Below are 26975 nucleotides of genomic sequence, written 5' to 3'. Positions count from 1 at the left end.
GCATTATTAGAAGTGTTGCCCTGGAAACAAGACATCAGGCAGAAGTTCCTATCACCTATCTTCAGCATTCTCAAGACGTGTGCTAAGAATTCCACGGCGTTATTTCAAATCGGGATGACCTCAGTGTTGCCCAGGCTGTTCCCAGCTAGAAGAGCTGCTCCCGTGTGTTATGTGACAGCTGCGTTTGCCCACAGGTAATACACTTGTGTCATTTAATCATCCGCATGCTGATGCAGAATTCATTGCCACGTTCAAAGTTAGGTACAAATGCATTCTTCAGACCTACAGGTGGAGGGTGGAAAGAGCTGAATCGATTGTTTATTTCATCAAGGTACGAGCTGAAGTCCTTAGATTTCTCAGGAGAACCTTCCAGCTCAGCTTACTCAGCAGTCAGGCCCTGGCCCTCTGTCCACTGACACAGAGAGTTGTGAGAAAAAGCGATTTAATTTAATTAATTAATTTATTTATTTTTAAATTTCATTTTAGAGAGGGAGAGAGAGTGCAAGCAGGGGAGAGGGCAGAGGGAGAGAAAGAGAATCTCAAGCAGGTTCCATGTTCAGAGAGGGGCAAGATGTGGGGGTCCATCTTAGGAACCTGGGATCATGACCTGAGCCAAAATCAAGAGTCAGATGTGTGACTGGCTGAGCCATCCAGACGCCCAGAAAAAGCTATTTTAAAACAGGAGCTTTGTCGGGGCACCTGGGTGGCTCTGTCGGTTAAGTGTCTGACTTTGGCTCGGGTCATGATCTCACTGTTCCCGAGTTCGAGCCCCGCATGGGGCTCTGTGTTGACAGCTCACAGCCTGGAGCCTGCTTTGGATTCTGTGTCTCCCTCTCTCTCTGCCCCTCCCCCACTCATGTGCATGCTCTCTCCCTCTCTCTCTCTCTCTCTCAAAAAATAAATAAACATTAAACATTTTTGATCATGACCTGAGCTGAAGTCGGACGCTCAACCGACTGAGTCACCCAGGGGCCCCAATATTAAAAAAATTTTAAAACAGAAGCTTTATAAAGTGTGATTCCCCTTGCTGATTTTACGTCTGAATTCAAAGATTGTGGAAAATCAACTTTGGCATGATTAATACTCAGCAATGGATAGTTTATACTTACAGAGTTTATACATAGTTTAATACTTAGAAATAGAAAACAAGTGCTAATGTTTTCATTTCAATTTAATCCTTTTACTCTATTTTTATGTTTTCCTTATTCCAGAAACATTTCCTCAGTATAGAAAATTCTGAAATTATAAATGAGCAAAGACGAAACTTAAAATCAACGCTAGCATCACTCCCAGAGGTACTTCCTGGGAATGCGTCAGTGACTTTCTGTAAGGCACTATGACGTGGCGGTCAAAGCATTTCTTCTGTCATTCCGATTTGTCTGGAACTTGATTTACAACGTTATGTTCTCTCCTAAGACTCCATCACAATCTCCTCTTGCTTGTCTGTTTCGTTTACTGTCTGTTCTATCTCAATAACACTTTGGTCCATAACACTTTTTGGGACTTTTGAACATGTTTGAGACTCGACACCCGAAGTGGGGAGCTTCTGGGTGGAAAGACAGTAAAATCGATGATTCCGATGGGCGTTGTCTGTTGCCTTCTTGAGAGGCTGCCCCCCATCTGCTATCTGTTAGTTTGTAGCAGTGTGGTTATGGTTAACTCTCTAGCTTTAAAATAAACTCTACTTCTCAAAAACATTTCGGATTCACGGGAAAATTGTGAAGTTGGCACAGACAGCCCCCATGTATCTTGCACTCAGCTTCTCCTATTACCAACGTTTTCTATTAGAATGTTTATTCTGTTGCGTGTGGTGAACTAACACTGACACATTATTATTAACTACAGTCCATATTTCATTCAGATTTCCTTAGTTTTTACATCACCTCCCTTTGCCGCTCTGGAAACCCAGCCAGCATCCCAGAGCATACGTACGGACCATGTCTTGTGTCATGAAGGATGAAATAAAGTTTCGCCAACAGGTCGGAAGCTTAGGGCAAGTTTTAGGAAAAGGTCATAGACGTATGTTCAGAAAACTGTTGTTATATACGACGTCGGGGGTAGGCGGACGGGAGACTGAGCACACACGCTCCGTCTGGTTTCCAGGGTCTGTGTGCCGTACGACCATCCCGCTGGCCTCTCTTCGGAGGCTGGCTGCTTCGGAATCTCCCTGCCCAGGGCCTCGAGTGCCGGGGACGTTCAGCTCTCACTGCACAGCCTGGGGAGGACTGGCGAGTGGTGTGACAGGGTGCAGTGTGTGACACGTGCAGACCCGGAGTCATGGCGTGGGACAGCGGCCTTGCTGGGCAGGTGGCTGCCGGGTGGCCCCAGGGGAGCCGCCTCGCCTCTCTGAGGCTCATCCCCTTTTCCAGAAGAGGCAGGTGTCCGTCAGGCACCGTGCTCCTTGAGCCCTACGTTCCGTCCTCATTCTCACGTGGACCCAGACTCTTGGACACAGGCCACGTTCGCTGGTGATTTTACAGCTTTCCAAATGAGCAAACACGTTGACAACTCGTGTGTGCGTTTTCTGCTGCTTCCCTGTGGCCGGCCGTCCTCGTGGGAGTCGTGTCTCCTCCCCAGCTCTAGCTTTGGGGATCGACACTCTTTGCCACGCGACAACAAGGGAAATGGAATTACCGATCTCTAGGAATGACTCTTGGCAAACCGGCTGTGGACTCTACCTCATCCCCGATGTTCGTCCAGGTAATAGCGAATGGCCGTGCTATGATTTGTCCTCAGGAGTTACCAGGCGCCGATGTTAAGTGACCACCGAAGATCTAACTGGGTTGTCACTGTTCGCTCAAACGGAAAAAAAAGTTTTGCCCTGTCCCTTAGCAAACATCTTGGATTTTATCCGCCATGAGGATTTTCCAAAGATACTACTTAGAAGTTGTGTGGTGACAGAAACTAACTCCTACAGGATTCTTGAATCAGAGCCTAAGATGTTAATAAAAAATAAGCAGGAAATGTTTGTCCTGTTGCTAAGATACAGCTTGTTTCTCCTCCCATCTGCCGACGGCTGAGGGTTGTCTGCGTGTCTCGACAGACAATCCCAGGCTCACTTTCTTACCTCTGGGAGGGGAAAGGAGATGTAACAATGATGTTTAGGGAGGCCGTGGGAGGTTTTCAGTCCCTGCAAGTGCTAGGAAGAACGCACGCGCTTACACAGCAGAAGTGTGCGGTACCCTCCTTAGTCTCTCTCCCACTTGGCTTGCATCACGTCATCGGAAATGGCTTTTACTCTGTCGAAACTGTTTGTCTCCCAAACAATGGCCGGGCCACACGTGCCTATGAACGTGCGGTTTCCTGGGGGCCTTTTCTCCCAACGTGCCTGGGACCTTCCGGTTTTCCGCACAGGGTCATCCCTCCCGTCGGCCTGCCGTCCTGCCTCCCTTGCACACTCGTGACTCCGTTAGCTTCTTGTTCCCAGCTTCCAGCACAGCGTGTGGCACGTGGTGAGACCCTGCTGTTCTCTTATGGCTGCGAGCTGCAGTGGCACACATTATCGTGGTCTTTACCGTGCCAGACGTGTAGGCCCACTCTGGGAGACCAGCAGACCGTCTAGTCCTCCCGCGGTCCCGAATTGTCATCTCCGTTTTGCACAGGGGCGGTGGGGGCTTTGCAAGGGTTCTGCCCGAGTCCATCACTAGCGCGAGCTGGACTGGGTTTGGTGTGGGACGTCGTGCTCCCCTCCCCCTTGGCTGCAGGTTGGTTGCTTCTGCTCCTCGTAGATGTCGGGGTCTTCACTCACATGCTCCAAAAGCAAGCCATCCCTCCCTCAGGGCTCCCACAGTGGCTCTGCCACATCTTTCCCTCGGGTGACCATCATTGGCATCTGGCTCAGGGCTCTCCTCCACCGCACCGTCCTCTGTCCTGGACCAGGTCAGCATCCACATGGCCTGGCCTCGCCGAACTGTACATCCGAGAGTTACTGTCTCACGACTCGAAGACGGCCCTTGATCTTGGTGGACACGCCCATTCCCCTACCCGCTTCCCTGTTTCTTATCCGGCTGAGACTCCATGTTCCAGGGGCCAGCAACGTCCTGGTCCGGTGTCACGTTCCCACACGTGGTTCGTTTTCATCCCAACCCTGACAAAGCCTGGCACTGGCCAGACCCTACTACTTTTTTTTTTTTTTTAATTTGGAATTGGAATTTCTTTGATCACTGACCACTTAGTGCTGTCCTTCTCATACAGCCCGCTGAGATCAGCACTTCCGGAGGAAGGTTCCAAAAGTTATGGTGCGCACTGAGAAAAAGCAGATTGTAAAGTGCTCTGAAAAAAAAAAAAGGATTCAAGGAGGTAATATAGGAAATAGGAGATAATGAGTTCTATTGGCAATGGAATGAGTTGAGACTGGCATAATTAGAATAACTTCAAGAGTTCAACAGGAGAAACACTGTACCTGGAGGTGTTCTCCCAGTGCCAGAGGCTTACCCCGGTGTCTCTCCAGGCTGGTAGTGACATTGGAGATGCTCAGTGAGCATTTAGTCATGGCGCTGCTCCTTTAAGCTAAGCCCCCTAGAAAAGGGATCTAGGTCAGAAGCCGGTGCTTGGGAAGAGTCCCACGGCAGGATGGCTGGGCCTGCTCACACATCCAAGGAGCCCTGGCTGCAAATAGGCCTCCTCATCCCCAGCGTCCCCCTCTGTGCTCATGACCGCTTGTCCCCCACCCTCGACTCTGCTACTCCCAACCTCCTGTTCTCAGAGCCTCCTCCCAACAGCGCCCAGCTTTGGTCTCATCTCCCGATGTTGGAGATAACAGAGACCGCCAGAGATCAAGTGCCACCCTCCATTTGGTTTTTGTTCCTGTAGAGAAGCTGTACGTTTCCCCACAGAAGTATTCTTTCCACCTGGTTTCAGGTCCCACTCTCTCTAATTCATGAGACTTGCCCTGTGGATTATACCCTTTGGCTCTCGAACATGCCTCCTGTCACCATCCTTGGTATCTTTGCAATTATGCTCAGGCTTTTCCCATGGTGGTGGTGTTGAGGGCCCCTCCTTGGACCACACTGTTTTCCTATCCCGTCGCCCTCGCTTTCACAGACAATTTCTAAAAGATAAGCATGCGCGTCCTTCCATGTACTTATTTCACATTTACTTCTCCAACGAGCTACATGTTTTTCACTTTTAGCATTTTAAATTAGTTCTTAACATTCAGTTGTCCTTGATTTATGGTGGCCCTTTATACATTTCCTGTTTGCTCTTTTTTTTTTTTTTTTTTTAAATGTTAAACATACTAATGCTAAAGTTCTCTTTAGAGTGTTTTATGATTTCTATTTCCTCGGGAGTGAATTCTTCCAGGTGCTGACTTTGTTTTAATGGCGCTTCTTAGCATGTTTACAATCTTGTTTTCCAGAATGTCCCTCTTGTTCTATCCCTCTGTGAAAATTTATTTTGTGATTGGTTTCCTCTTTTTCCACAAAACCCACAGCTCAAACCCTATGTTTCAAGTGCACTTTCTCTTGCTCCCAAGTCCTCTAATTTAAACAGATTTCCTGCCACACACCCAGCACAGAGCAGTGATACTGAGTGAGGGATGCCGTGATGGACCCCTCCCCCCCCCCCCCCCCCCCCCGCTCTGAAAGGGGAGAAGGAGGTACAGGGAGCCACTGGAGACACTTTTTCTGAATCCTTCCAGGCACTTGTCGTCACTTCTGCCGTGAGTTCCCAGTCCCGCCCAGGCCCTTGTCAGTCAAGTGTGTTAATTCATTTAAAAACTCCATGGGGTTTTATGTATCAATTTATAATCCATTCCATTAGACCAAGGCACATTCACTAATCTATTCAAGATAAACCCTCTTCTGCCTTGGCTGCCTGTGAGGTGGCACAGAGTAATGTCCTGCCGGGTCTTTGAAGCATTACTGTCCGTAGGGCTATTTTTGTTTGTTTGATGGAGAGGGTGTGTGATATCTTACCTTGAATCATTCTGATACACGTTTGAAGGGTCTCAGAGCTATGCCTTGAATTCCCTGAGGCTCTATTTTCCTGGCACTTTGACCTTTGCCCCGAGGCCAGCTCTGCATTGTGAGCCATTTGCTGGCTGCAAAGACTATCCTGGTCCCTTTACGTTTCATGCTCATTCTGCTAAAAAGCTAAGTCCACTGTCTCCACTCCATCTCTCCTCCAGCCCCGTCTTCACAGGCAGCAAGGAGGTGGGAGGTACTTCCAGTATTGGCCCTCAAGATGTCTTTAGTGACTGTCAGGTACGTTTTCTACAAGCCTGTGCCCCACATAACAGGGGCTCCTTTTCTCTGGCTTCTGGCCCCACCCTCCTCTCTGTCCTCGAGGCCTTCCGACAGTCTCATCAGGGCCGTTCAACTTCTGTCTGCACCTCGTCTCAAAACCAATGCCATGTTCTCAGGTTTTGTTCTCATCTCACCTCCTAGGGCCACATTCTGTCCCGGGTCTCTAATACTGTGCAGCAAAACGCCAACATTTAGTGCATACAGAGCGACAACCGGTCGTTATGGCCACAGGGTCTGGTTGGGCCAGGAGTTCTGGAAGGGCTCATCTTGGTGATTCTTGCTCCGGGCTGCTCACGTGCTGTGGGCAGGTGCAGGCTGGGCTGCAGGCGTCTGAAAGCTCAGCCGGGCTGGGTCTCCAAGGTGGCCGGCGATACCGCCTGCTGTCCGGGGGCCCTCGGTGACGGCTGCTGCATGTGGCTTGGGCTGCTCTCAGCACGGCGGCTGAGTTCCAAGAGCGGAGGCAGGAACGAGTGAGTGAGTCTAGACACCGCGGCCACAGCCGCAGCCTCTCCTCACCTGGCCCTGGGGGTCACGTGGCCGTTACCTCTGCAGTTACTCCTTGTCGTGGTGAGAGCCTGGGGCCAGCCCTACGTGGAGAGGAGAAGGAGGAGATCGGGGCTCTTGACAGAGTTTATGGCCATCCTTAATCCATCTGTCCTAGCACGGCTCAGCTCCGCTGTCCCTTCCTTGGCAAGCTGTGTCTGACCTCCCCGGGAAGGTGGAATCTACCGTGATGTCCCAGAGCCCTGTGCACTCCTGAGCCACGGATGAGCACAGGTCTAACTTTACATGCATTTGTGTGATTGACGACTCCGTCCGTGTTCCCACTAGACCAACTTCTTGAGGGCCACAACCTTCACTTTCCCCTAACATTTGTGGCCTCAGCTCCCAGCATGGTGCTCAGCAAACGTTAGACATGCAAGAAGCATTTGTTGAAGAATGGATAGATATGCTTGGAAATATGTAGGAAAAGTCTGAAAACGTTCCTTCCGTCCCACTATTCTTGACCCCTGTCTCTGTAATCACTTTCTGTTTTGAGTGATCGCTGACCCACGTCTCAGCCATCTCTGCCCTTCTGGTGCCCAGCGCTGTGCCTAAAACCTTCAACAGACGCTGGCTGGACAGATACTTTAAAAAGTGGCTGCATAATGTTATACCTCCGTACACGGTTTAATTTGTAGAACATTCTCTAAAAAACAGTGGTCTTTCTTCCTACTACTTGTGCTTGGTTTCCCTCTTTGCCTTGGGGTAAATTAAAATCTTCACTCATCTTTTCCGGGGGTTCAAAGGCCCCAAGTCACGGTGTCCAAAGAGTCCACTATTCGTGTGCAGCCTGCTCCCTACTCACCTGTCATGTGCCTAACACACGTGTCCACAGACAGAGTCCGGAGTAGACCTGTTGTTCTACTGTCTACGTTTTTTAAAATGTTTATTTATTTTTGAGAGGGCACAAATAGGGGAGGGGCAGAAGGGGGGGGACAGAGGATCCCAAGCGGGCTTTGCTCTAACAGCAGTGAGTCCCGTGTGGGGTTTGAACTCACAAACCATGAGATCATGACCTGAGCCGAAGTTGGACGCTCAACTGACTGAGCCACCCAGGGGCTCCTAGTCTGTGTCCATTTCTGTATCTGCTTACTGGGTACGGCACCATGTTGCTGCACTGAGGGTCCCAGCGTTTGAAAATTTCCACTTTGAACTCCCATTATTGAATCTCAGTTAGCAGTCTCTTAAAAGACTCTATTGTGATTACTTCTCTTGCTGGAGTGACTTCTTTTTCTTGGCACAAGAATGTTATCTTTGCATAGTCACTTTTACTAAGGTTCCCACTAACCCGTAGAGATTTCTTTACTCCTCATATTAAAGACCTTGGGCTATCGACTGAAATTTGTGTCCGTTCTCCCCACCCTGTCCTAGGAAACACGCAATTTCAATGTCACCTGCTGCTGGGCTGTTTCACAGAGACTTGTGCCACGTCTTCCGTTGCCAGATTTTGACCCATTGCTTGGTCAGAAGGGCAGGACAGCGCTGTCCCCTTCACTTGTTTGGAGGGTGGGGGAGGTGCTGTTAAGAATGCTACGATGCACATTAATTATTGGTGACACTTAAAACCTGCTGTCACCTGTAGGTCCCAGTTAAGTCACTGAACTTGGACCCCATATGGAGGTTCTATTAGTAAGAAATAACGCTCCCTCTTCCCTACCCTACCCTACCGCATTCCAGCCCTGAACTTAGGCTAGCTTTCTCATAACCTAATTTTGTATCCTAATAGTTGACATATAATGTATATTATATATTATGCTTTTATTTACATACAATATAGAATATAAATATTCTGCTAACAGCCCTACTTATTGTATATATAATCTGGAATAGAGACAATCCCTAGTTTTTTTAACCTATGTATCTATAAGTAGCATATATAAAATTATACGTGAAATTATATATTAACATAATTAATATTATACTAATATAGTATTATATATATAATATATATACTGACAACAGTGGAATTTCTCCGGCTTTTCTGCACTCTTCACATTTATACAGCCAAGGTATCTCCGGATACATTTTTGAGTCATAAATGAGGTGCATTTTCACATTAAAGAGCTAGATGTCTTTAGCTCATGCACACAAAGTTGTATACACCAAAAATATACCAATAAACATGAACCGCTGGAGAAGATTTGCTGACCACGGTGAGCGATAAGATCCCTGCTCTATTCAGTGACAGGAAGGGAAAGACACGTGTCACACGAGGGCAAGGGGAAGTGAGAAGGACCCAGCATTTGCCCTCAGACTGAAAGGTGTACCTTGGCATTCCCGATGTGTACATTTAAAACGTCCACCTTCTACTTCTATTGATAGGATGTCACTAGCTGGAACTGGGGGCTCCTTTCATGCTTTTGTGGTGCACACGTTTCATGATAAAATACGAACTGGGCACAACTGGGCGCTGGGAAACCCCACCTTGCCTCCACGCCCCCGGCCTGAGGTGGAGACGGCAAACACCCACGTTGCTCCGAGCTTTGGGTGGGTCCCCCTCTCCTCTTAACAGGAACGGGCGGGGTGGGGGGCGCTGACCTGGGAGCAGAGCCACGCCTCGCGTCACCCTTCGAGGTGTTCAGGATGCCAGGCTAAGACCAGGAGACACAGGGGAGACCAAATGCCCCGTGCCTTCAAACGGGTGTCTTGTGGGACACAAACCCAGTACCCGAAGAAAGGGTTACAGCTGACAAAATTGGTTACAAACACCGTTGTTTGTCAGTCCGAACTCCAAGCAGTTCGTGGTCTCCGTGACCGACCTGAGTAGTTTACACAAGCACGTCGCAGCTGGCACGTTTGCAAAAAGATACATTCGTTAAAAAGATTGAAAATCCACGTGCACAGGGAAGACGGAGACACACGGGTCGCCATTTGTAAGTTCTTTCCTCCCCGTGACGATAACGCACGCTGGTCAACCTGAACGTGAAGAGAACACCAGCGAATCTAATCGAAACATTAAATGACAGAGAGACTAAGTTTAGAAGAGTTGCGATATTAAAAACAGGGGACGTACCCCGCGTTCCGCTCCCAGAGCAGCGCGGCCCCGGCCCCGCCCGCCCGGTGCACCCCCCTCCCTGGAGCTGCGCCCCTGCCAGCTTGTGCCCCCCCTCCCGGGCCAGCGCCCACCCGGCCCCCGGCTCCCCGGGCCAGCCCCCTCCTCGCCCGGCGCGTGCAGTGCGGGCGCGGCGCCAACAGGTGGCACAAACGCATTTGGCTCGCGCCGCGCGCCGCTCCTCGCCCGGCCGGTCCGGAACCCCGGGCCCTCGGCGCCCCGGACTTCCGGCCGGGCGGGCACACTCCCTTTGACTCTGGAGGGGTCCGGGTCGGGGTCCGAGTCCGGGGTGGGGGTCCGGGGCTGGATCCGGGGACGGGGCGGGGGGGGGGGGGGGCGGGCCGCGGCGGCCCAGCGCGGCTCCGGGAGGCACGCCCTCTGCTGGCCACCCGCGGACTCGCCGGACTCCGTGGGCGCCGCTCCCTGCCTTGGGCCGAGCGGGGCTGGGGCCGGGCAGGTGCGGGGCTGGGCAGGGTCAGGCCGCGGGTGGGAAGGGTCGATCGCCGGCTGGTGTTGGTCTGGACAGTCGCTCTGTAGGTCTGGGCGGGCGCCGTGCCCCAGGAATTCCCCGTGGGAGCCCCGCCACCCACCAGGGGTCCGGAACTAGAGGCTCCTCCTTGTTCTTGTTACTAATTATTCCAGGACTCAGTTCAACCACTGGCCCGGTCTTGCTGGTAGTACAGGGAGCACCGAGAACACAGTGTTCCAGGAAAGCCCCCACCTGCCCCTCCCCAGCCCTTCTTTCTGGAAGCCTCCTGTCTGTGCCAGCGTGTGCAGGAGGGAAGGCAGGCCTGTCACTTCGGAGGTTCCAACTCACTGGAGAGGAGCCTCGCTTGAACCTGTTTTTAATGTGTCAAATCACAAAGTCACTTCCCGGCAATAAGGTGTGAAGGGGTTACAGCCTCCCTCGGGTCCTCCAGGCAGACGTGCGGCTGGAGTGACAGGTTTGTTTCCGCCACAGCAGGCAGCCCGCGGTCGGCCCGGCTCCCCCGTCTTTATCACCGTTAGCAGCGCGTCCTGTGCGGAGGGCGGTTCTCGGCGTCCCCTCCTCTGCCCGGGCCTCAGAGCCTGGCGTTGCGAGGGGCGTCCTCCGGCCCTTCAGATGCCCCGGAGTCACGCCCCCCACCCCCCGCCCGGCAGGTTGTAGCTGGTCCCGTGGTGACAGAGCAGGACCTAAATGCAGACCTGGTTCATTTGCTGGCTCTTACAGTCAGGAACAGATTTGTCCCTTGGTACCACCGAGGTGTCATCCCCCGGAGGGAGGTGGAGACGCAGAGCCCGCCTTCACGGAGGGTCCCCTCGGGCCCTGGCCCTGAGCTACCAGGCCACGTGCATCGTCCAGTCCTGCGGGAACCATCGATGCTTCTCTTGCCGCCACTGATGAGGAAATGGAGGCTTCCAGCGAGTGACTCATTGGTTTATCTGCAGCTGAGCGGAGCTGCAGTGTGGGCACAGTCACGGCACATCCCGGGCACATCAGCAGGCCGCATATCCTCCCGGGCGAAGAAGGGAGGGGTGAGCCCTCATTAGCCTCATGCTGGGGGCACGGGACCCAGGGCGCTTCAGTTCCGTCCTGTAGTCAGAAATGAGCTCCCGTCATTTCCGGTGGACCCGCCTGGCGGTGACTCCCCAGGGCCACCCTAGGTTCCCCGTCCGCCCCATCTCACTGGCTTCCAAGCCCGACCGGGGTCTGGGTCCAGGTCCGGGAGGGGGGCCGCTCTGAGGGGAGTACAGGGCTCACGGCCCCCGACGCCAAGGCAGAGGCAGAGGTCGTCACTTTAGGGTGAAAGATCTATTCTGGGCATCTATTAAACCTTCGGAGACTAAAAAGTTACCCTTGATTCTGTCTGCACCAAAACTGTAGGTGTTTTTTATGTTTTAATCCCAGATTACTGGATTTGGAGAAGAAAAAATGAGTGAGTAGAATTTAAAGAGGGTAGAGACAGGGAATTTGAATTTCATCACTGCATCTAAACCCCAGGCTTTTTACAGACAAGGACGGAATGTGGTTTTTGTGGGACCGTGGCTCAAGGCTCCAAATGTCCTCATGGCTGAGTATCTGGTGAGGGGTGATTGGCACCTGGGTTTGTCTGAGGGGGTGAATTTATGAGCTTGACATTTTAAGAAGTCAAAACCGGTGGAACATATCTAAAACCGTATTGCCTTCTGGTGGCGGTCCATTCAGGCTGAAGTCTGACTTTGAAGTAGCATTGACCTTTTAAACGTCTCCGGAAAATGCAACGTACGAGGCCTGGGGAAAGCACCGAGTCCAGTCTTTTCCCTCTTCAATTGAGACCATTTCAAAAATGTTATGCAAGGACCAGAACATTAATTCCAATTATTTTCCTAGAGGTGGGTAAGAAAAACATGAAAACCAAGTGGAAGAGATAGAAACAGTCTAATCGGGAAAAGAAATCCAGAATGCCCAGTATACTTTTGAAAAATGTCCAGCCTCATGGTGAGAAAAGGCATACAGATTAATAAAATTAAAAAAAATTAAAAAGACCATTTTTCACCCTTTGCGTTGACACTGAGCTTCGTGCTAGTGGCCAGTGTTGGTGACGGTGCCGGGAAACTGGTCCCGTGGCTGGGTGGGTGGGGGGTGCAGAAGTCGGCTGAGCCCCACCAGAGAGCCTTTTGGGAGCTCTTATCCAGAGCTCCCATTTTGTTTCATTGCTTTGACCTTGTGATTCCCCTGATGGAAAAAGAAAAACAAAAATCCCAAGGACACCAGAAAGTCAGAAAAACATTGATGTAAGTCTAACCTCAGGGGACCTCCTAGAAAGCAAGGGGAAATACTAGAAAAGACCCACCCCCGTGAGGTCCGGGCGATGCTGAATCAGCTCAGGCCAGTGTGCCAGATGATGGGGCACCCCGGCGCACGGAAGCCGCATTTTAGCAGCTGTTCAAAGACGCAGAGATAATCCATTGTTTTGATGTTAAGTGAGAAGAGCAAGATAGTAAATTGTATGAACAGGACACTGAAAAAATCCACGAAAACCATATATACACACACATGTGTATTTATTTACATATAACCCACATTTACATATGGCTTTTGTAAACTTACGTGCTCCTTGTCTATGTTAAATCCATCTATCCACGTTTTCGAAGGCTGAGGAGGAAACTAAGACCACACAGTAAGTGCAGGGGTAGGGATACCTTGGTGAGGAGGCTTAACGGTCCGTTTAGAGAGGTTTATTATTTGACGTGTTCCCAAGTTGCTCAAGATCCGTTTTGCTTTCGTGATGACAAAATATAATCCACGTGTCTCACCGAAGAGCAGTCTGCCCACTGCCCACCTGCCCCGACGGTGTTCGTAGCAAACGGCGTGTTTGTCCTTGCCGCAGATGAAGCGTCCTACGCGGCGCGCGCCTTCCCCTTCTCCCCGACGCAGCTCTCCCGGCACCGCCCACGGCCCCCGAAGGGCTCCTGTCCAGACGGCCACCTTTCCCGGGCGCACTCGGGCCGTGACGCGAAGGTCCCCGCCAGCTGACACGGTTCAGAGCGGACCGCTGCCAGCCCAGGAGCACCCGGAAACCGGCCGGATCGATCAGAGAGCCGCCGTCCCTTGCAACATTTCGGAGAGTGCCGACTTCAGGAGGGGGACGCGGGAGCGGGGGCTGGGGGCCGGCCACAGCTTGCCCGCCTGTGTTGAAGTGTCGGCCGAGGGGTCACCTTTGGAGGGAAGAAGACGCGTGAATGTTTTCAGCCGACTTGCCAGAGCGGCCCTGTTTTAACACACGTCGGGGGGCGTGCGTCTGCCTGGTGGGGATCTCCTGCACGGGTGTGCAAATGCAGACCGCGCACAGAGGCTTCTGAGCCCTGAAGGAAAAGCGGCAGCCAGAGACGTACGGTCCTTCTTCCACCACCCCCCCCCCCCCGGCTGAGGAACCCCTGACCGCATCCGTCCGTCTCCATTCAGGGGCTTCTGCCTGTGGAGAAGGAAGGGAAGGTGGCGGCAGGAGGGCTGACCCAGCTGGGTCTTTTCGGACGCCCATCCACATCGCCATCGCCTGTGCTGTTGCACCTGGGACTTGGGGATGGCGTCTGTGCCTTGAGCTGCCCTGTGGGGATCGAACGGGAGAAAGTTCACAAGGATGGAGCCCAGAGCCTGGGCCCTCCTCCAGGTCCTGGGCACACCCCACGCTCCCTCCATCCCCTGGGCCCTGGTCTGTTGTCATCGGCTCACATTCCAGTCTCCCTGGTGGCCTATAAGCTCCAGGAGGGCAGCGTTCACGTCCTGTCTGACTATCACCAGGGACTCCCATTTGCCGATGACCCTGGGAGAGAAGGGGTCCGATCTGTCTGACTTGCTCTGGGATTTACTGAGTCTGCAGGTGTCTGGAACCATCCCAGGCACAGGAGGAGACCCCCTTCTGTCTGCTGCAAGCTCCACATATGAGTACACGAATGGATGAGTCTGTCTTCCCGGGCAACAACTGCTGGCTTTCCCCCAGGATTCTACAGGAAACTGAAACATGAAAACCAAGCGTGGGGCTTGGAAGGAGAATTGAGACACAATGAAAGAAAGATTGAAATGTGTGTGTGAACGTTTAACCATGCCTCTTGTTCACTAGATAGTGACTCATCAGACTTCCCTGGGTCAGTTCTGGGTCTTTCCATGAGTCAACATGCTTCCCACCGGAGGGATCAGCAGCCATGCTCTGAAACGACACTGCCCAGGGGCACCTGGGGAGCTCAGTCAGTTAAACGTCCGACTCTTGACTTTGGCTCTGGTCGTAATCTCGAGGTTCACGGGTTCGAGCCCTGCATCGGGTTCCATGCTGGCAGTGTGGAGCCTGCTTGGGATTCTCTCTCTCTCCTTCTCTCATCCCCTCCTCTGCACTCTCTCTGTCTCTCGAAATAAATAAAAATTAAATAAAAAATATTAAAATAAAATTAAAGTAAAATAATAATAAAATAAAATGATAAAGTAAAAATAAATAAAATAATAATATAATATAAAATTATAATAAAAATTAAAAAATCAAATAAAAATAATCAAAATTAAAACAAATAATAAACGAGACTGCACCGCCCAGGCTCAGGCCTGCTTCAGCTACGTAGGGACATGCGGTATTTAATGGCTCTGAGCCTCAACCGGGAAACATGATGTTAAGGTAGGAACGTCCTTCTGAGACATGTGGGCTGGTATCTGGAGTTAACGGAATGCAGCTGAGGGGCAGAATTATAATAACAAACACCTTAAACATTTCATTTCCATTTTAAACCAATGTTTGGCACTGACCTGCCAATGTTCCAGTGTGCAGTTCAGGCTTTTTCTCTGAGCACAACTTTACTGACTGGAGTGGAGCAGATTTTTCTCCCCTCTTTTATACATCTGCATAGTATACGATTTCAGTTTAGAGGCTGGGTTTCCTCCAATTGGGTCAAGAACATAAAGACACTTGCACAACAACTTGAGTGAAGTATCCTTCTGGATTCCTAAGCCATTGTTCCAATCTTTTAGGGCTACTTTATCCAATATTAATTTCATAGTAATTGTTGGAAGTCACTCTTCTTGCTAGCAAATATTGCCCTGCGTTTAAATTGGCTTTCACAGGGGCGCCTGGGTGGCTCAGTCGGTTGAGCGTCCGACTTCGGCTCAGGTCATGATCTCGCGGTCTGTGAGTTCGAGCCCCGCGTCGGGCTCTGTGCTGACCGCTTGGAGCCTGGAGCCTTCTTTGGATTCTATGTCTCCTTCTCTCTCTGCCCCTCCCCTGCTCATGCTCTGTCTCTCTCTCTCTCTCTGTCTCTGTCAAAAATAAATAAACATTAAAAAAAATTTTAAATTGTTTTTCACATTCACCAGATTGCATAGCAGTTAATTACTTTACATATTTATGATAGAAATAGGATTGGCATGAACAAATTTTAGAAAAACTAAATATACCTTTTGGAAAGTGTCCAAGGAACGTGGTGGCAGACACAGACATGTACATGACAAACAGCGTTTCAACTGAGACACAGTCCTGCGTGGGGTTGCAGAGGAAGTGTGGCTGGATCTGAGATCCGGGGATGAGGAAATGAGCCAAGAGGGCATTATGGCTGAATTGTGTTTTCCCCAAATGTATGTTGAAGTTTTAATCCCTAGTGACTCAGAATGTGACCTTCTTTGAAAATAGGGTCTTCACAGAGGTACTCAAGTTAAGATGAAGTCACTAGGGTGAGCCATAATCCAATACGAGTGATGTTCTTATAAGAAGGGGACATTTCGACATGGAGACACACACACACACACACACACACACACACACACACACAGAAGAGACAATGTGAAGAGACACAGGTAGAATGCCTTGTGAGGGTGGAAAGTTGGAGGGGCCAGGTGCACCTGGGACACCAGACATGCCACAGATTGTCAGCAGACAACCAGAGGCTGGGAGAGACCTGGAACGGACTCTCCCTCATGGCCTCAGAAGGACCCATCCCTGCAGATGTTCCCACATAAGACTTCTGCTCCAGGACTGGGAGGGAATACATTTCTGTCCTTTTCAGCTGCCCGCTTTCACTGGTTCTTCTTCAGTCCTCTAGGCTCAATTCCTGGACCTCTTCTCTTTGTCTGTATTCTTCCTCTCTCAAAGATCTCATTTGGTCTTGTGGCTTAAACAACATCTAGAGACCAACAACCCAGACAGTCATGCCTCCAGGTCGGACCTCACTCTGAAACAAGACTTGTTTCAAACGAACTGCCTATTTGGCACCCTTGCTTGGAGGTTTGTTTGTTTGTTTGTTTTTTTCTCTTGCTTGGAGTTCTTATAAACATCTCAAGGAACATGACCAGCTCTCAGTAGATTTCTTCCCCAAAACCACTCTTTCAAAAATAATTAAGACAAGTATCAGGAAGATAATTAGAGCCAGAACTCAAACGTGTGGGAGTTGGTGCCTCGTAGAATAGCTATCTTAACTCTGGCACTTTGGACTTTCCTAATGTAATGACTGGTTCACAACTAACTCAGCCTAATGTGAAGTCTGTTGGTTGGTGAGCCCCACCTGTGTGCATCATAATCCAGGAAGTAGGACAGCCTGGCTCTGGGGAAGAGGAACAACTTAGGGAACACAAGAACACATTGACAATAGCTCTAATAGTCTCAGAGGAAATGATAGGAGATATTGCATTTTTAAAATAATCAAGAAGCAAGGAACTTATGCTAGAATACAGTGAGCATGAACTTACTTCTAAGAGAATGTTGTTTTCCATCTAGAATTATATACCTGCAGAGGCAGACACCCTTGTGCCCTCATATACCCCTTTGCCATGAACTTCCCTGAGCAGATTGATGCTTCCTGGTATGACACTTGCAAATCTTTGCCAAAGGGCTTTCTCTGGTTGAAGAAGCCAACCTTCAGGTTGGAAGTTCTAGGCAGTTAACACTCTTGGGAGAAGCCCTCTTATAGTGCCTGATGGTTGTTGTTGTTGTTAATTACTCTGATTGAGATAGCTTGGAGGACATACCTATCAAACAGTCTCCCAGAGGTGCTCACTTGCTCATAGTGGTAACCTACACATGAAGGCAGAGGATGCTGGTTTGTTTTTTCTTCTTTTCCTCACTTTCCTACCTTCCTACCAGAACTTCCTGGGAGTACTTCCCCCAAAAAGTGCTTGCATCTAATGCCTTGTCTCAGGCTCCCAAATCTTAGATATAAATCAAACTAACTATGAGAATAGTATAAATAAAGTGTAAATGTGTAAGCATTCATTGCTTATGTCCCACGCACCAATCTTTTGTAAGGATATTACTCGAGGAGGTACTCCAAAACAAGAATGTGGAAATCAAAAAGACAATCAAAAAGACATGGACTGGGGAGAACAGTGGGTACCACTCAGGACACTGAGAAATTTAAGTCCCGGGATGACAGGCCAAAAAAAAAATAAGCCCCAGAGAACAGAGGTCTCTAGGAGGGAAGTCCCTGGGGGAGAAAAAAAAATCATGATGGTGGGAGAGTTCATTGATTTCATATGCCCTTAAAATAATTATTTTTTAAGGACAAAGCAAAATCAATTGATTCAGAAAAACAAGGCAATTAGAAACTCCAGAGAAACCAAAAAGCTATAAAAGGAAGGGAATACAATTAAAACATATGATTCCACTTTGCAGTTAATAATGTACAAAGTCCATAATGTAAACATGGTTCAGTGACCTCCCAGGCTTTGGAATCAATCAAACAGAAATCAGAAAATATTTAATTATGATATTATGGAATAAAATGCCAATGGCATCAAGGTTGACCATATAAAAGTAAAATATAAAGAGGATTTTGGAGGTGGGAAGGAGGGATGATGGATACATGGAAACGTGAAGCTGTTACAATCTTGTATTCGAGGTAAGGAAATATTTTCTCCATATTTAATGGAACAAGAAGTAGAATTCTAATGATGTGATCTCATGTGACAAAAGTAATTAACACGGGAGCTGAATATAGTCAGAGGCAGAGAGGGAGAGGCAGGGTGAGGAGCTAAAATTCTATCTCCCAGAGTGGGAAGTCAATAAATAATACCAAAAATGGATATTGCAACAAATATGCTATAAACATGTTATTAAGATATATGGAGGTAAAAATAGACAGAGGAACTAATAATAGAAATAATTAGAAGTGACCTTTTTAGGGGATGCGTGGTTGAGCTGTGCAGAGGGAGATGTGTTGCTGCTTTACAATTTGATTTAAAAGTCAACATATTTTAATGTTGTTTTTATAATAATTCACAGAATTTGGTAATTTAATAACCTACAAGGTATCTTTTTCCTGTTTTCACTATGCAGCTCATTTTAAAGGTAAATGTACATTGTTTTTAATTGCCTGTCAATCGGGTTCCCTCCTGCCACTGACCTTCTCTTGTGATGGATAATTGAGAACTGGCTCTGTAAAGGGACAGGGAGCTTAAAATAACTGCTGTACAAGTGAATGGCACAGCATCATGACGGGATAACTAATTCCCAATACAGAACTCTTTCACAATGACATTTCCCCTCTGACACCTGCTTTTCAATGACAAGAAGGCATCTGAAAGGGGAGTACGTGGCTCATGGAGTGGTTGGTGACAAGTCCTGCCCCATCTGCTGTCACTGAAAGCCCCCCATCCTGGAGCCTGCCTGCCGTGTGGACCGTGCCTTTCCGCAGCCCAACTTTACATAATTAAACCTGACCAGAATTAGCCTCATTATAGCCCATCTCCTGATAACTTCTAAGCCACTCGGTTCCTGGGATCCTGTTGTAACAAGGAGGTCCTGTGCTATATTTGGCTTTTACGAATGAGGCACTTTTCCCACACTGCAGAAATAGGCAAATAAAAGGCACAGGCATGAATCGATCCAAAAGTAGAGACTAGAAAAGGTAATTGAGAAAAGCCACGTGCTTTTTCATTTTGTGGAGTGGAGCTGGACGGTGCCCGCTAGCACCTGCATAACTTTGTAACTGGAGTTAGCGCACCCTCCGAGGTAATTGGGTGGAAACAACCATTTTTCACCACTGATTTGGAACATCACAGAATAGGTGCTGGTAATAACTTTGGGTTCCCCTAGTCTCCCACCCCAGTTTCCGAATGAGACATCAGGGGTCACAGAGTTAAGGCCATTGGACTTCTGACCCGTCCCCATGACCGTAGATGAAGTTGCTTGCATCATGTCACTGCAGCTGCTTGGAACTTTATTATTTGTTTACAGATTGTGCTGTTAGGGACTCAGACCAGACGTAAGCAGTTTATGCTTTCAGCAGTGTTGTTCCAAGTAGCTGAGTAGCTGTATAACCACTGTAAATGCCAGGAACAAAGGATTTTTTCCCCCTCTGCAATATGGCATTTTGTATAAAAATGGGGAATAGAAAGTTGGATACTTTACAAGGTCAGAGAATGCATTTTTTGGAGAGGCAGCACAGGAGTTGTGACATCCACAGAGCTGGAAGCCAGACAGACCCACCGCTGATGGGCACTCGGCTCGGGTGGGTGTCCCTCTGTGAATGTCACCCAGGAGCCTGAGCTCACAGCAAAGCTGTGAGGGTGGCATTAGGTGATTCTGGAAGACACCTCTCTGGGCCCTGCCCTTCACAGGAGCTCCAGAAGTGGCAGTTGAACATCGGAGACTTTGGTGCAAGCCTAAATGGAGTGAGAGTGCCATGCTATTGCCCGAACGTTTGCCCGGACCACGGCCGCCCCAGGGCAAGCTGAGCACAGCCACGGGCGGGCTGGAACAGACACGGCACCTTGGATGACAAGGTCTCACTAGGTGCCCTGTTGAGAACCACCCCAGCGTCTAGACTCGCTGAAGAGTGGGTAATGTGCACACGAGGCCCCACAGTCGAGGACGGGTCAGGCTGTCCCAGAGCTGAGTCCGGGAGGACTAGAGCTGGACCCGTCCTTGGTCCCTTCCCACCATGGCGGCGAGGGCAGGGCAGGCTGCATCAGCCGCCACCTCGCACTCCCCAACCACTGGGATGGCAGGAAGGGAACTTGGAGCATCTAGTCATAAGTCACCTCTGACTCGTGCAGATGACATGCAAACGGGCCAGGAAATAAAGGAACCCCCTCCTGGCCCTGTCTGGGACTCCCAGCCTGTCCCGGAAAAGGCTTTCTTTTCATCGTGTTACTGTTGAGAAGAATCATTTGCTTTTTTTAATGCAAGGAATACATGCCTATCATAGAAGATTGAGAAAACACCAACTTACTGAAACCAAGATGCTCTTAAGAAATATTAAGTGCTTGTGTTCTTCTGATCTCAGTAAGATTTCAGCATCAACGCCATTGATGGAGGTGTCATGAAATAATTCGAGATTTCCTTCTTCCCCGATTTGGCCAAGCATGGAAATTCTGTGTTCCTTTTTTTTTTTTTTAATGTTTTTATTTCTTTATTTTGAGAGAGAGAGAGAGAGACAGAGCGTGAGCAGAGGAGGGGCAGAGACAGAGGGAGACACAGACTCTGAAGCAGGCTCCAGGCTCTGAGCTGTCAGCACAGAGCCCGATGCAGGGGCTTGAAGTCACGAACCGTGAGATCATGACCTGAGCCAGAGTCGGACGCTTAACCGACTGAGCCACCCAGGCGCCCTGGAAATTCTGTGTTCCTTAAAAGCTTGAAATAATACAGCAGGGAAAACCCGACAACAATTCTTTATTTCTTTTTTTTTTTTAAATAATAAAAGCACTTAAATATTTATGTTTTCTCTGAATTCAGCTTTTGCCATATCCTGTTTGTTTTCTTGTGTCAGGCTCATTTTACTTTTTAAATCAGTCTTTAATTGGAGTCTTTATTTTCTCTTTGAATAATGATTAGGATTTTATTCTTCAAATTGCATAATTGGTTTTATTTTAAACCCCTGTTATTTGTTTTTAATTTTCTTTTATTGTCTTTAAACTGTGGTATGAATGCATCAGCCAATAAAATCTTTAATGATTCCTTTGAAAACTTGCATAGGATTATTTTCTACAAATGTTTGATTATTACTCTGAGCGACAGGGAAGTGTTTGTCTTCCAGAAGCAGTCTGCTCTATAGCTAATAATTTACGATTTATTTATTACATTTCACAGACCCTGTTGTTTTCCTCCACTTGATCTGTCTGAGGCTGAGAGATGTGTTCACCTCTGATAACTCTTGATGGACACTTAAATCTCTCCTTGTATTTCTAACAATTTCCTTACTATAACATCTAGCTAACTAAGATGTATGACAATGGTTTCTTCAGGGAGCACCACAGAGCTTCTCAGCTTAAAACAACGTCTTGGGGCACCGGGTGGCTCAGTCGGTTAAGCGTCCGACTTCGGCTCAGGTCATGATCTCACGGTTCACGGTTTTGAGCGGGCTCTGACAGCTCAGAGCCTGGAGCCTGCTTCGGATTCTGTGTCTCTTTCTCTGTGCCTCCTCTGCTCACACTCTGTCTGTCTCTCAAAGTAAATAAACAAACATTAAAAAAAAAAAAAAAAGACTCTAGTTATTGGATGCTTTTTGGTCCTGCGTCTGGCTCTGGTGGCTGTTAGTGTTGATATCCACGTGCGGAGACTGGACCACTGCCCCTGACCGTCCACGCCCTCCCTGCTATGACTTGTTCCTGCCGTGCTCGCCAGCGCCCCCTGCTGCGGCTCCCGCAGGGTCAGCGGAGACCCCCTCACCCCCATGGTGAACTCTGGACAAGGGATGTTACAATCCCACAGAGCCGACTGATCCCAACCCACAGCCCGAAGCATAGACCCCAAATGAGAAGTATGGGCTGGTAATCTGAAACTGCTCAAATTTTCAGGTTGTTCGAACAGCTTTATGTCAAGAGAAGTCGAAGGCATGATGCCTTCAAGTGATTTCAAAGGCTTTTGCCGCAGACTGCCCAAATATCGAGGTACGTTTTCTTGTCGGGGAGGTGAATCCTCCCAGATTCAGAGCTTGTGTAGAAGAGCCCCAGACACCCTGGCTCTTCAGACGTGCTGAAAACCTGAAACGGTTTTTGTTTCTTTGTTTGTTTGTTTTCAACTCATTAGCTCTTTTATAAGTGACACTGGAGTCTGAGAAAATCAGATGGCCGACTTATGGAAGGACATCAGCTTATGGAAGGACAACAGGACGACTCTGACTTCACGAGACACACACGTGGAGTAGCGATGGCCGCAGGGGACCCGAATCCACAGGGAAACTCAGGAACTTAAGTTGTAACTTTCCTGGTTGCGTGTTCAGGTATTAAATATTCCTTTAAGCCACGTAAGTGTACCCATGTTCTCTGCACAGAAGCCACCCTCCAGTGGCGACGTATCTGTGCGCAGCCCTGCACAAGGGGCCGAGACTTGCTTCCGGGCCGCGGTGACAAATGCACGGGGGTGGCTCTGGGAAGGACGTGGCCGGTCCTGCAGCTGCCTGCTCGCTGTCTCTGCCGCGTCTGACACGTGCGCGCAAGCCCCGGCCCGACGGTGACCGCGGTTCCTGGTGGCGAGGGCGGGTAGGGAACCGCAGTGGGGACACCGACTTCTCCCTTTCTACCCACATGTAGTTTGTTTTAAGTTTGAAAAACATTTTCACGAATTCCTCTAATTCGCTTTAGGTTTCACGAAACATTTCACACGTCAAAATAATTTGCCTCCACGGAGACGGCTTTCGGGTCGCCCTCCCCGTCTCCCCTGCTGGCCCGTCCGTCAAATGGTGTTCTACGTGCTCGGCCGTCTTTGGAAAGGAAAGACGCCCTGTTTACGTGCGCGGGCTGTGCAATTTGTCCCCCAGCTTGGGACGCTGTAAGGACAGAGCTGACGCACATGCCGGGGAGCAGGACGTGCGTCGCAGAAGACAGTAGACCAGCGGGGCTCGGTGGCACTTGGTGGGCTCTGTGGGCCCTGGGCTGCCGGCCCCTGGGGAGGACGTGAGTGTCAGTGGGCTCCTGACTTTATCAGCCACACGTTCCGGCAGATTGGGGGCGGTGGGCAGGAGAAGGGGTGGAACAGCTTTTCTGGTGTCCAGGACGAGGTACTTCACCATCCAGTAGGAGGTTAGAAGAAAGAGGTTGGACAGAAATGTGACCCGAGTGGTCGTCTTTTCTAGTGCATGTGCGTCCCCCGGGAATTAAGTGCCAATGGCCCAGAGGCCTAAGATGAATGAACGAGCAAAGGGCGTGGTGGGGTCAGGACAAAGGTTTATCCTTCCAAACATGTGTCTGGTGAAATTCTACTTTAAATAAACCCAGCAGAGGGGCGCCTGGGTGACTCAGTTTGTTAATCGGCCGACTCTTGATTTCAGCTCAGATCGTGATCTCACGGTTCCTGGGTTTGAGCCCCATTTTGGGCTCTGCACTCACTGCGTGGAGCCCGCTTCGGATCCTCGTCTCCCTCTTTCTGGCCTTCTCCCGCTCATGCCCTCTCTCAAAAATAAACAAACATCAAAAACATTAAAGTTCCTAGTAGAGAATATTCGCGTTTTAATAGCTGCGTTTCTTTCCTCTTATCATTCATGGGTGATCAATTAGAGAAGGTTTCTTCTGCACCCGGTTTTTCTCCTGTCTTTCCCAATCTCCTCTGTCTCCCCCTTATTTTAAGCCGAGATGGAAGGACCCAGCGTGCCGGTCTGGGCACAACCCTCCCTGATGTGTGCCGCCGTGGGAAGGGCCGTGCTGTGCAGAATCTGCTGCCCCTCAACCCCTCGGGACACAGTCCACTGCTCCTCACCTGTGCTCCCCACTCCTTGGGCGTCCTGCTGACACCCGTCTCCTCCCTGCGAGAGCCCACTTCCCTTAGGGAAAGTCGAGGCTCTGATGCCGTGCATGTTTGCTCACGTTTCAGTTTCACCAAGGCTTATGAAGCCACCTGTGTTCCTCTCTGGGGCTCTGGGGGCATCTGAGTTCCTGCTCATTTGAGGTATTGGCAGAATCTAGTCCCTGGGGCGGGGGCAGGACTGGGTCCCCCCTGTCCTTGCTGGCTATCAAATGGGGACCGTTGCAACCCCCAGAGGCCCGCCCGCCTTCCGTGGCTCAGGACACTGGTCCGCAACTTTAGACGCTTTCCTACCGGGACTTCCTCCTTCCCTGTCAGCCTCCTTCTCTGACTGCCCCTCTGCTCTTGGAGACTCACGTGGCGGGGTTAGATGAAGCTGACCCAGAAGGCACAGGGTATTTGCACGATTTTAAGGTGAGCTGAGTAGCAACCTAAATTCACCTGCGGACTTCAGTCCCACGTGCCATGTAGCATAACACCCAAAGTCCGGGCACATGGACATCTTTGGGGCAGGTGCTATAATACGGGACCCTCAGGAGAATGATGGGGTCAATGAACACTGAATTCAGATCCAGAAAAGGGGCTCAGGAGACAGTGGACCAGCATCGTTTTGTACACGAGGTTGGCTTTCTGTTCCTGCTGTCTTCATGAAGGAAAGGCTGTGTGACCTTCAATACGTTGCTTCTTGAGTTTTCTCTGTTGTTCTTCTCTTTTCACTTTCGTTGGTTTCTACTGTTCGTGACTTCCTTCCTGCTTTTTCCTTTGGGCTTGTTCCACACTCCTGTCCCCAGACTGTTGAAGTGAGAGCTCACGTGCTGATCTGAGACGTTTCTCCTCTCCCGGTAGACGCGTTATCGCCGCAGATTGCCCTCTCGGCTGCAAGTGTTTTCTGTGAGTTTGGTCATTTGCGTTTTTGTTTTTATTCAGTTCAATTTTTCGAAGACAGTTCTCTTGAGCAATTTATGGAAAACATGATGTAACACGACCAGTGAGGTTTAACCCAATAACGCGAGGTTGGTTTTCAGTTGAAAACCAATTCATATAATTCACCTTCTTAACAGAATAAAGGGCATGGAAAATATGATCTTCTCGATGGATGCAGAAGTTCAGCACCTGTTTCCATTATAAACAGCCAGCAAGCAGGGAGCCTGGGGGGCTCAGTCGGCTAAGCATCCGACTTTGGCTCAGGTCATGATCTCGCAGTTCACGAGTTGGAGCCCTGCGTCGGGCTCTGTGCTGACAACTCAGAGCCTGGAGCCTGCTTCGGATTCTGTGTCTCCCTCTCTCTATGCCCCTCCCCTGCTTGTGCTCTGTCTTTCTCTCATGCGAATAAATAAACATTAAAAAAAAATTAAAAACAGCCAGCAAGCTAAGAAGAGAAGGAACTTCCTAGGTCTGACGAGGGGCATCTAGAACATAATCACACATCATAATTAAGGTGATTCTAGACGCATTGCCACTCTTGAGCTGGAACGAGGCGGCAGCGTCTGCCCCCAGCACGGCTTTTACTACTTGATTCTAAGTGTGCAAGGACACAGCCATCGGCACGCGTGGCCTTAGCACAAGGTTGGAAAAACGAAGCAGTCAACAGAATAGTGAGGCCAGAGGAGACACATTCAGAGCCGGCTTATTTCTTGACAAAGATGCTGAAGGAAGTCAGTGGCGTCGAGCTAAAGGGATATCTGCTTGGGTAAACATGAAACTTGAGGGGCACCTGGGAGGCTCAGTGGGGTGAGTGTCTGACTCTTGGTTTCGGCTCAGGTCATGATCTCACGGTTCATGGGTCTGAGCTCCACTTTGGGCTCTGCACTGACAGCACGGAGCCTGCTTGGGATTCTCTCTCTCCCTCTCTCTCTCTGCCCCTCCCCCACTCACATGCGCTCTCTCTCTCTCTCTCAAAGCAAACAACGACAAAAAATGAAACTTGAATTCTACTTCTCATCGTACTCAATATTAATTGAGATTGAGCATAGATCTAAACTTAGAAGCTATATAATTTCCAGAAGTAATCTTAAGAGACTATCTTCATGACACGAATGTACACAAAAATTTAATAGAAAAGACACCAAAATGATAAACAGTCAGAAATTATGCAAAGTTACAGTACATCAAAATAAAAAAAAAACCTAGCTCATCAAAACACATCGTGAACAGAATCAATCGGTAAGGCAGAACCTGGAGAAAATTCCTGCAGGATGTACATCTGATAAGAGGCCAGTATCTAACATGTAAGCAAGTTCCACAGCATGACAATAGAAAGCAAACAACCTAATAAAATCAACTACTCGAAATGACACTTGAGGACCATCTGCTGGCCGACGGCCCCGCGCAGCGATGTTCATCATGACAGTTTATGAGGGGGCATCAAACTTGCAGCTTCTGGAGGAGGCTGGGTCATTTCTACTAAAACTCACCGAACCACCACCTGCGATTCAGCAACAACCACTAGGTATATGCGCCCACAAGAAGGAAACATTTATTTGGGCAAAGGACTCACACAGAGTTCGCAGCAGCTCGATTCATCACAGCCTCCGGCTGGAAACAACCCAGATGTTCACAAGGAGAACGGGGGACAGACCCCGATTGTGTGCATCCGTGCCGCAGAATCACAAATCGTCAGCGAGGGGACAAGCTGTTCCTCTAGCGGCGGCTTGGGCGAAGCTGACAGACACCGAGGGCACAGACACAAGTCCATTACACAAAGATCAGAGGAGTTGGCTTTGTGGAGGAGGAGGGGTGACTGTGGGGCACAGAAGGGAATTTTCGGAGATGCCGGGAATGGTCGATACTGTTATGGCTTCATGGGTGCGTGCAGCTGTCAGACTCCATCAGGGTATACACTTAGGGTTTGTGCATTTCCCTGTATGTAAATTGTAAGTAAAAACAAAGAAAGCCTGCAAATATTGAACTCTGGGCACAGCCTTGCTTTTATCACTTTTATGGGTTCACATACCTGAAACTATTTTT

At 49.4% G+C, this 26975-nt stretch overlaps 1 long non-coding RNA gene across 2 annotated transcripts; it reads left to right on the top strand.

Annotated features, from left to right (window-relative positions):
- On the top strand, nt 1-22514 carry LOC122202207. Of its 2 annotated transcripts, XR_006194522.1 has the most exons (3): nt 1-194; nt 22067-22159; nt 22299-22514. It is a non-coding gene; the product is annotated as an uncharacterized LOC122202207 (long non-coding RNA). The 2 variants fall into 2 exon arrangements; XR_006194526.1 differs by lacking the exons at nt 22067-22159; nt 22299-22514 and adding an exon at nt 1212-1697.
- The last annotated feature ends 4461 nt before the right edge of the window (nt 22515-26975 follow it).

The sequence above is a fragment of the Panthera leo genome, chromosome A1 (assembly GCF_018350215.1).
Source record: "Panthera leo isolate Ple1 chromosome A1, P.leo_Ple1_pat1.1, whole genome shotgun sequence".
Classification (NCBI taxonomy): domain Eukaryota; kingdom Metazoa; phylum Chordata; class Mammalia; order Carnivora; family Felidae; genus Panthera; species Panthera leo.
Note: the sequence above shows the minus strand (reverse complement) of the source record. Positions and strands in the feature narration are given on the sequence as shown.